Here is a 10,505-nt window from a genome sequence, read left to right as displayed (position 1 = left end):
AACTCCCCCTCAGATCCTGCCTGATTTCCTTCTCCTTTTCTCATCACACCTAGTTTGCTTATTTTTCAGAGCTCGTGTCCATCTGTCCAGCATCAAATGTTAGTGTCTATATATCCCTTCTCACGCTTAGCCCGAGCTTCCTCCATGCCAGGCACTGCCCTGAGGGCTTAGTGAATATTCACTCATTTAAACTCGTGACAACCTTGTGAAGTAGGTACACACTCAGCCAGGGAAACCGAGTCATGGGAAGGATAAGTAACTTGCTGTGCTGCCTCCTACTGTGCTAAGCTGATTCCGCTTACACGCCCCACAGCCGTCCTGACCCCTCACTTCATCTCATGGGGTAGGTCTCATGGGGTCATGAGAGCATTTCCTGCCCTGGGCTCTGTAAGATCTGCAACCCAAGCCTGTAGTGTAGACTCAACCCCTCTCCTGAGCTTTACCTTCCAACAGTGCACTGGATGTGGGAGTCTAGATACACCATGGGCCTCACGAATGTAACTATGACCCAAACTGAATTCATTATCCCCCACCCCCCACCCCAAACTTACCCAGCACCCAGTCTCCCTTTCTCTTTATTTCTTTGGGTCTATTTCCTCATCAGTATAATTCATGGGCTGAACCAAACGATCTCCACAAACATCCTTACTTTAACATTCTCTGATTCTCTATGCATCTGTCTGTTTTAAGAGCTCCTTTGTTCACTCAAGTCTATAAGCAATAGTTGAGCATAGTCTGTGGGCCAGACCCTGGGCAAGCCCTGGTTAGTAAGAGAAGATCCCTGCCCTTGAATGTGGACTGGAGAGAAGAAAATAAGTGAAGGCAGTCACATCATTCACCTCAGCAGGGCGGTCACTGTTGACCCAAGTGTCCAAACAGAGGCCAGGGGCTGCGGGTGTCACCATGGAGCCAGCGGCCAAACCCGAGGTCTGCCCGTCAGCGGATGCCTGCCTCTCCCTCACCGCTCACTCCATCATCCACTGGGCTCACTCAGTATCTTTACCTCCTAAACATTCATTTTATCTGCAGACTCTGTCAGTGCCTTCATGACGGCGCAACTCCTTGGATGCTAGTTGGCCGGTTTTCCTGCCTTGATAGTTTCTTCACTATTTACAGCATAATCTTTGCAAAACCCAAAATCTGACCATAGCACCGTCTTATCTGAAAGCCCCCGGTGGTACCTCTCTGTGGGTAGGAGGACTCGTGCACAGCAGATGCCCTCCCCTCAGGCCCTGGAGCCACAAGGGCCCCTTCACTCTACATTCCAGGACAGCTCCACGCACTTGCACTTTTTTTTATGTTTATTTATTTCTTTTGAAAGCGAGAGAGAGAACAAGTTGGAGAGGGGCAGAGAGAGAGGAGGAGATAATCCCAAGCAGGCTCCAAACTGTCAACGCAGAGCCCGACATGAGGCTCGAACCCACAAACCATGAGATCATGACCTGAGCCGAAACCAAGAGTCGGATGCTTCACAGACTGAGCCACCCAGGCGCCCCTAGCTAGTGTCTGTTCTGAGAAAACTTCTCTGCCCTTACCTGCCTTGGAGTCATAAATTCCCTTTTCTCTGGTCGCTTCCATTCCTCATATGGATTTGCGTTCCTGTCTGTGACCTACGGCACTACAATTATTCCTTAATGTCTGTCTCCCAACTAGAGCAGAGTCTCTCTGGAGCGGGGACCGTGCTGGGTCATTCCTGATGCTTCAGGGACACCTGCATAGCAGCACACAGTGGGCCCGCAGTGAAGCCTTGCTGATCGGATGACCGAGGGGCCCTGCTCGGGAAAGCCCCCAGAGGACAGACTGGGGTACGTGAGATCGTGTAGACGAGAGCCCAATACCTAACGTCGCAACGATGTGGTCAGTTTTGTCTCCACCACTGGCCTGAGAAGGAAGGAAAGCCAAGAGCAGGTCCAGAACGTGTGTGAGAGCGGACAGGCCTCGATGCCCCATGGGGGGCTCTTCCGTGCTTCATGTCTCAAGCTCGTCTCCGAGACTGAGGATGATCTGGTCACGTCAGACCCTTGCGACACACGTGCAGAGCAACGAGGACCACCCTCCCCCACTTAGGGAAATGGAATTCTGTGAATGTGGGGAGGGCTTGGGCCACAGAATCCAGTAATCACTGCATGTAGAACAGGTGAATGAACGAAGAAACGTTTCGAAGCAGAGAGGTGGAGAGTAAAACCCGGAGACGGTTTCAGGGACAGAGGTTTAGAGAATAAAAAATGCTAAAATACCCTGTTTGTGGCAATTATTTAGTTCAGCTTGTTCATTAGGTAGATAAGGCCCATAGTAAGGAGCCTCACTTATTCTTGGTGAGATGGGGAGCCACTGGAAAGCTTTGTAACAAGTGACTTTTGGAGTCTCCAGTCTGGTGACAAATCGTCCCCATTCGCCTCTGGCCACAAACTGCAGGAAAGGTAGGGAGTCTCACATTTTAATATGGGGACCTGGTTAAATGCAGGTTTCGGGGCTACATGCACGGAGAAGATATAGATGCCGCTGGTCCTCAGGTCACTCTAAGTAACAAGGGACCAGGACACCACCTCTTTCTTAGTATACTCTTTGCATGGCAATCTCGGAAGGCTCGAAAAACATTGGCTTATATTTGCCTGGCATATCTTTCCCCATACTTCCATTTCCAATCTTTTTTTTTAATGTTTATTTATTTTTTAGAGAGAGAGAGAGACAGAGACAGAACATGAGGGGGGCAGGTGGCAGAGAGAGGGAGACACAGAATGGGAAGCAGGCTGCAGGCTCTGAGCTGTCAGCACAGAGCCCAACACGGGGCTCAAACCCACAGACTGTGAGATGATGACCTGAGCCAAAGTCGGATGCTTAACCAACTAAGCCACCCAGGCGCCCCTCCACTTCCAATTTTAAAGGAAGAATAAGGAAATGAGGTTTAGTTGTTGAGCTGAGGACAGCTGGGATCCAAGGAAAGATGTCAAATGCGTGGACGATCAGGGTTAGTTTGGCTAAGCCAAGAGCAGGCACACTCACAAGTCTTGAGAGCTGTTGGGTAAGCATTCTCATCCAGGATCACCAAAAGGCGAGATCTTTATCATCAGAGTGGGGCTTTTAAATACCAGGCCACAAATGATGCAATCTTTTATTGTCATTCACCCAGATGCAAAGATTGACTTCGGTGTTCACCTGCCTGCTTCTCCAGAAGGTTCTAATACTTCCAGTCGGTAAATCATCAAATACTATTGTATACCCACTATGCAGGCACGTGTGACACAGCAGTGGACAAAGGAGAGACGCTGCCCTCAGTAGAACAGTTCACACACACACACACACACACACACCTGGATTACATACCATCTATGCAGGTGATGAACCTGCTGGGGCAGCCCGGGGTGACAGGAGGGTTTGAGAAATGGGTAGGGTCTCCAAAATCTTTTGCCTCCGACTGTCACTGAGGTTACCTCCTAACTAGAAGCCAAATCAGAAAGTGGAAAGCTTTAAAAAGCTTCCTCTGGAGCTTTTTAAATTCAGCACTATTATTAAACTTAATCCAGCCTTTTTTTGTAAATATAGAATGATTGCTTGCAACATGTAAAAAATATTTATGAGTATTTTATTCAATCTCTTTTGTTCTGTTTTGTTTCAGAGGCTGTTCCAGAGTTTATAAAATATATTTTAACTTCCTGCCCTCTCAAATAATATTTGTGGTACATATATAACCCCGTGTACTCTATTGTCCGCCCTCTGTCCTTTTTTCTTTGTGTCATACATTTTACTTCTACGTATATTTTAATTCTCACACTACATTGCTATTTATTTTGCCTTCAACCTTGTATTATCTTTTAATTTTTTTAACTATTTATTTTGAGAAAAGAGAGAGAGAGCACAAGCACGGGAGGGGCAGAGAGAGAGGGAGAGAGAGAGAACCCCCAGCAGACTCCACACTGTCAGCACAGAACCTGATGCAGGGCTCGAATTCACAAACTGGGAGATCATGACCTGAGCCAAAATTAAGAGTTAGACACATAACCAACTGAGCCCCCCAGGTGCCCCAACAATGTATTATCTTTTAGAGGTATAATTTAATTACAAAAATGCCTTTTATATTTATCTCTATATTTATCATTTCTGGTGCTTTTCACCTCTCAATAGGAGAAATATCAAAGAATTTGTGGCCATTTATCTAAAACCAACACACGCATAAAAAAAGGGGCTGCTAAATCAGAGTGACAAGCAGGGAATTTGAAGTTAAATAATTAAGGGTTTCCATTCCGGTTCTACCATTTACTGGACAATTAATCTCCTTTGAGCCTGTTTCCTTGTCTATGAAATGGAAATATGCTTTTTGTGAGGATTAAATGAGATTATGTTTTCAAAGCGCTTATTCACAATGCTTGGCACATAGTTAATGCTCAGTAAATGATAGCTCTCCCCAACCGAAACTAAATCAAAACATTAATACTTGGGGCCCCTGGGTGGCACAGGCAGTTAAGCGTCCGACTTCGGCTCAGGTCATGATCTCACGGTTTGTGAGTTCAAGCCCCGCGTCAGGCTCTGTGCTGACAACTCAGAGCCTGGAGCCTGCTTCAGATTCTGTGTCTCCCTCTCTCCCTGTCCCACCCTTTCTCTCAAAAATAAATAAACATTAAAAAAAATTTTATTAAAAAAAACACAATACAAAATACTGTAATAATCCATGCTACAGAAATATCTTACATGGTACAGTTTTGAAGTCAGTTTTTAAGAAAAGTAAGAAACTTTTGGAAGTACCTTTTCAAAAACCAGCAAAAAATACAAGAAGGAGGCAAAAAAAAAAAAAAAAGGGTGCTTTATATATTAAGGCAGGAGACAAGAAGACTAAAGAAAAGTTTGCCCAAAGTTCTGGGCAAAGAGCTCCCTCTCTAACCTAATGTACATCTCAGGGACATGGCTTTCCTTGTGAGGGGTCTCAGGGTCTTGTGTAACACTCTTTCAAATATCACAACTTGGAATGTTGCCCTGTTTCTAAAGCAGACCAGAATCTCACACATTCAAACTCTTCACAGACATGCCTTTTATTTTATTTATTTTTTTAATGTTTTATTTATTTTTGACAGAGAGAGAGAGATAGAGTATGAGCGGGGGAGGGACAGAGAGAGAGGGAGACACAGAATCCGAAGCAGGCTCCAGGCTCTGAGCTGTCAGCACAGAGCCCGACGCAGGGCTCAAACTCACGGACGGCAAGATCATGACCTGAGCCGAAGTCGGATGCTCAACGACTGAGCCACCCAGGTGCCTCAGAAATGCCTTTTAAAGTATTAAATGTGTTCAGAATGAGGGGAAAAAATCTAAGTTCAAATAAAGCAAAATGGCACATGTTAAATGGGGATAACAGACAGTCTATGTTAGACCTTAAGTATAAGTTTATGTTTAGCATAAGAAAGAATTTGAAATCACTACCACCACCCACCCCCAAAACACACACAAAAACCACCTGTCTTAAATAGGTAGGAGGCATGCTTTAGTGGAAGAAATATGGTCTGCGGACCTTTCAGCGTGCATCAAATTTTGGCGAATGTGCAAAATTAATTTTTGTCAAACTAAGAACCTATATCTTTGGGGCCATGAAGATCAGATAGACATGGAGAATTTTCATGCACTTAGAAATGAAAAGCACAGTGCAACAGGGAGTCAGCACCCAAGAAACATGGTCACACGTCCCGTGGAACATGCAGTTTCAGTTAGGCAGTAACATTCTGCTGCGACAGCATTGCACTGTCGATGGACAGCCAAGTGACACGTGCCTCCTTAGAAGGCCACTGTGACACTCCAGCCATGGCTTTTGCCTCGATTTATTAAGTCCTCTCATCTTTTCCAGTATCATTTTAGAAATTCTAGTCCTCAAATGTGCCACGAACACCTGAAGGTTGGAAACCACTGGCAAAGATTTTGCCTCCTGACAGTCTTAGGTTTCTAATGATGTTTCTGCCACATATCAATTATGCCCAATTATTATATGCTTAGAGGACTTTGGGTGTATTATTTAATTTTTCCTCATCTGTAAAGTGGGGATAAAAACACCTACTTCCAGAACTCTTGTGAGGTCTAAATGAGATACCAAATGTGGGGAAATTGTCTACCATTCAAAGTATCTGAGATATGGCAGGTGATATAAATCTGTAAACAACTTGATAGCTTCATAAAAATATTGATTTTTGATTTCTCCCCAGGACAATCTGCTTTAGTAAATATAAAGTGAAGCCCAGAAAGATGCTCAGCATTTATTTAAGTTCCTTAGTGATTCTGATGCTCAACTAGGTATGAAAACCATCGAAATAGGTAACATTCTAAATAATAAAAAACAAATTTGTAGTTTATGTTCTGCTTTTGAAAATATCTTTAAGTGTAGCTTTTTATCTAAACCATACCATAATTCTGTGAGGCTCGTTTCATATATTATCATTCCTACTTTATACTTTAAAAAACAAAGAGGCATTGCTCAGACTCACACAGATAATAGCAGCAAATAGAGAGATGAACAATTCTTCTGAAAAGTTCAGTGCTTTTCCTGCGTACAGAGTTTCCAGCTGCTTCGTTGTGGGTCTTTGCTTTTCGCTGGAACATTTAATAGATGGATTTAGCAGTCTTTAAGGTACAATGCATCATATGACTATCAATTGTCTATAAATTATAACTTTACAGTCAAAATGTGTCTATATACGTGTGTGTGTGTGTGTGTGTGTGTGTGTGTGTGTGTAAATTAATTACTTAAGATATAAGAAGAAGTTTAGCTGCCAATTTTACCTTTCTGCTTGCACTTCAGAAAGTCACAAAGCAGGGGCGCCTGGGTGGCTCAGTCAGTTGAGCGACTGACTTCAGCTCAGGTCATGATCTCAAGGTTTGTGAGTTCAAGCCCCACAGCGGGCTCTGTGCTGACAGCTTGGAGCCTGCTGCTTCGGATTCTGTGTCTCCCTCTCTCTCTGCTTCTCCCACACTCATGTGCTGTCTCTCTCTGTCTCAGAAATAAATATTAAAAAAAAATTTTTTAAAAAGAAAAGAAAGTCACAAAGCAATTGAAGATGTTGATTTTAGGAACTTTACCTTCCCTGATTTGACAAAATCTTGAAACCTCTAGTTCAGAGACTTTTTACCTTGTCTGTTCCTAATTAATTATAGTAATCACATTGCCCATTAAATAGACTCGCTGATTTTAATTAACTGAAGAAATACTGGCAATGATTTTAAAGGACTAATAAGATTTACCACAAAGTTATTAAGATGTGTTATAATGTCACAATTCATTACCGTGAAATAGAAGGCAAAATTTTATTAGAGAACTTTATTGTATTATATAAGCTTCCAATCTATTTTTCATCAGTTATAAAGCAAAACTAAGTCAGCACCTGAGAACATGACTGTAGGAATCTCAGGTAGGTTCAGTTCTTAGAACCCCTCCCATAATTAGATGTGCTTGCTATAAGGCAATTCAGAAGTTGTGGGTTTTTTAAATTTTTTTTAATGTTCATTTATTTTTTGAGAGAGAGAGAGAGTGAGCACAAGCAGGGGAGAGACAGAGAGAGAGGGAAACACAGCATCTGAAGCAAGTTCCAGGCTCCGAGCTGTCAGCACAGAGCCTGACGGTGGCTCGAACTCACAAACAGCAAGATCATGACCTGAGCCGAAGTCTGATGCTCAACTGACTGAGCCACCCAGGTGCCCCAGAAGTTATATTTCTGACTAAGGACACGAGCCAAACGAAATGCTTAGAACAAGACAGGTGGAGGATTTACGGACTTCAGCATTTCATTCATTGTGTGTCCTCAAACTTTTGGTTTCTAAACTCATTTGATAGAATTTCACTGTATGTCTGATACCAAGTGGGTCCCCACTCGGTTATGTTTGAGAACAACCCTAGGCAAACACTCTGCCTGCTTCTTTCTACCCACTCAAAGATTTCCTTCCCTTGCTTTCTGTTTTAGGTCTGTTAATACCCTTTTTATTTCTAGGGGTCCCTTAACCGCAGAGCATGATATGGGGCCTTCAAAAAAGTAAATTAGATCTTTTTTACTTGTTTTGAAATTGTTCATTCCGGGAAATGGCCAAGGAGTAACAACAATAACAGAGGTGCAGGGATCTCATGGTCAAGATCCCAGATCCACAGCTCCTGAGTTCATTGGGAAGTTTAGTGGCCTCCCACTCCCTCAAGAGGGATTTTTTAATACTACTATTCTTAGATTTATATTTTTAGATGTTTAGACTTTTTAATACTAGTATACCATGACCAAGTAAGATTTAATGGGGAAATGCATATATGGTTCAATTGGGAAACCTAACTAATATAATCCATTACAGCAATAGATGAAATTAGAAATCTGTATAATTATCTTGGGTGCCTGGGTGGCTCAGTCAGTTAAGCATCTGACTTTGGCTCGGGTTATGATCTCATAGCTCGTGAGTTTGAGCCCCATCAGTTTGAGTCCATCAGTTGATGGACATTTGGGCTCTTTCCACAACGTGGCTATTGGAATGAGCACTGGGTGTTGTAGGTAAACAATGAATCCTGGGAACTACTCCTGAAACCGAGAGCACACTGTATACACTGTATATTAGCTAACTTGACCATAAATTATATTTAGGAAAAAAGTTAATTAATTAATTAATTAAAATTAATAAATAAATTAATTAATTAATAAAAATTAATTAATTAATTAATTAATTAAAAAGAAGAAATATGTTTAAATTAATTGTCTATCATCCCAGGAGATGAAATGTTTCCCCATGTTTGCTGAGTTTCACTATAGATCAATTTCCAAACTGTCTACTGTCTAAATGAACTTGCTTCCAAACTCCTTCTTACCTTTGATTTAATCAGACTTTGTGAAACCAACACAATGACTATGTTTAGAAAAATTTGACATCATGACAGTTTCTTACCCGAATCCCAACTTTAGAATCCAGGTGGAAGGGGGAGAGACAAGAGGAGGAGTTTTTGCAAATTAGCTATCACATAAAACTCACCTTGACGGGCTCCTCAGTATAGAAAAGAGCAAAGAAGAAGCCAGTAGTCTTCATAGGAGACAAGGATTCAGAGCCCATTTCTTCACCCTGGCACCAGGAAACTTCAAGAGCAAATCTGCTGTTATTTTCCTTCTTGTGGCAGGTTAGTTTTATGACCTTTATTTCCTCAAAGAAATTGGGGCTTAATGAGATTTTAAATGTTTTATTTTGTGCCATATAAGTGCATGATTAGAAAAATATCCTTGTGTTCTATATGTGCAATTAAAAAAAAATGGCTAATTGGAATATTCACAAGGGAAGGAAAAATGGACTAAGAATTTATCCAAAGAGCAACTCGTTACCATTTCCAGTGAGGAAGAAGACAGGTTGAGGTCAGTGTTGGCTATACGTATGGAGAGAGATTTTGCCAACTGAGATTTAATTTGAGGTTGTTTCAGATGAGGGGATAAATAGACAGAGGTGACTGGGCACTGGAGGTCAAGGGGAGCTGCTGAAGAAACAACAGCATATAAATGATCAAGGAGACACCTACAACACACTAAACACAGATTGCACGTGCTAAATAGCCTTTTATTTCAGCAGCCAAGGAAATCAACTACCCTGGAGAAAAGTGACCGGATAATTTTGATATTTGAAAGGTGATTTTTCTTTTTTTTTTTTTAATTTTTTTTTTTAACGTTTATTTATTTTTGAGACAGAGAGAGACAGAGCATGAACGGGGGAGGGGCAGAGAGAGAGGGAGACACAGAATCGGAAGCAGGCTCCAGGCTCTGAGCCATCAGCCCAGAGCCCGACGCGGGGCTCGAACTCGCGGAGCGCGAGATCGTGACCTGAGCTGAAGTCGGACGCTTAACCGACTGAGCCACCCAGGCGCCCAGAAAGGTGATTTTTCAAACAAATGTATATGTCCCAATGAAACATGATAGCCTTGGCATTAAACACATGGACACTGAGTATTTGGGTTCACTTTTCAAATTACTAAATGCAACATTCATTGTCTATGTATTTCTGTTGGTAGCAATTTCTTTGTTAATATAGACTCCTTCGGCTACTTTGTGATCTAGGGTGTTGGCTGATATTACAATCCTGCAAAGTGCGTGGAAAACCTATGCATTAACTGGTGTACTCAGGGGGGATTATTTAAGGACTAGCTGCTGTCACTGGGTAAACTCATTGCTTGTAGCCTCTGGATACATTTTCAAGTAGTAGCGGCACATCAAATGGTACAGGGTTATGTTAATAAGCCTTAATTTAAAAGATTTACCAACGAACTCCAGATTAAAAAACAGTCTCATATTTTAATAGCAGCTCGAATCCACTGTAATAGAAACTTATTAAAATGCAGTACAGAATTCCTGGGGCACCTGGGTGGCTCAGTCGGTTAAGTGTCCGACTTTGGCTCAGGTCATGATCTCACAGTTCGCGGTTCAAGCCCCACATCGGGCTCTGTGCTGACAGCTCAGAGTCTGGAGCCTGCTTCAGATTCTGTGTCTCCCTCTCTGTCTGCCCCTCCTCCACTTTCTCTCTCTCTCTCTCTC

The sequence above is a fragment of the Panthera leo genome, chromosome F3 (genome assembly GCF_018350215.1).
Source record: "Panthera leo isolate Ple1 chromosome F3, P.leo_Ple1_pat1.1, whole genome shotgun sequence".
In the NCBI taxonomy this organism is placed as follows: domain Eukaryota; kingdom Metazoa; phylum Chordata; class Mammalia; order Carnivora; family Felidae; genus Panthera; species Panthera leo.
Note: the sequence above shows the minus strand (reverse complement) of the source record.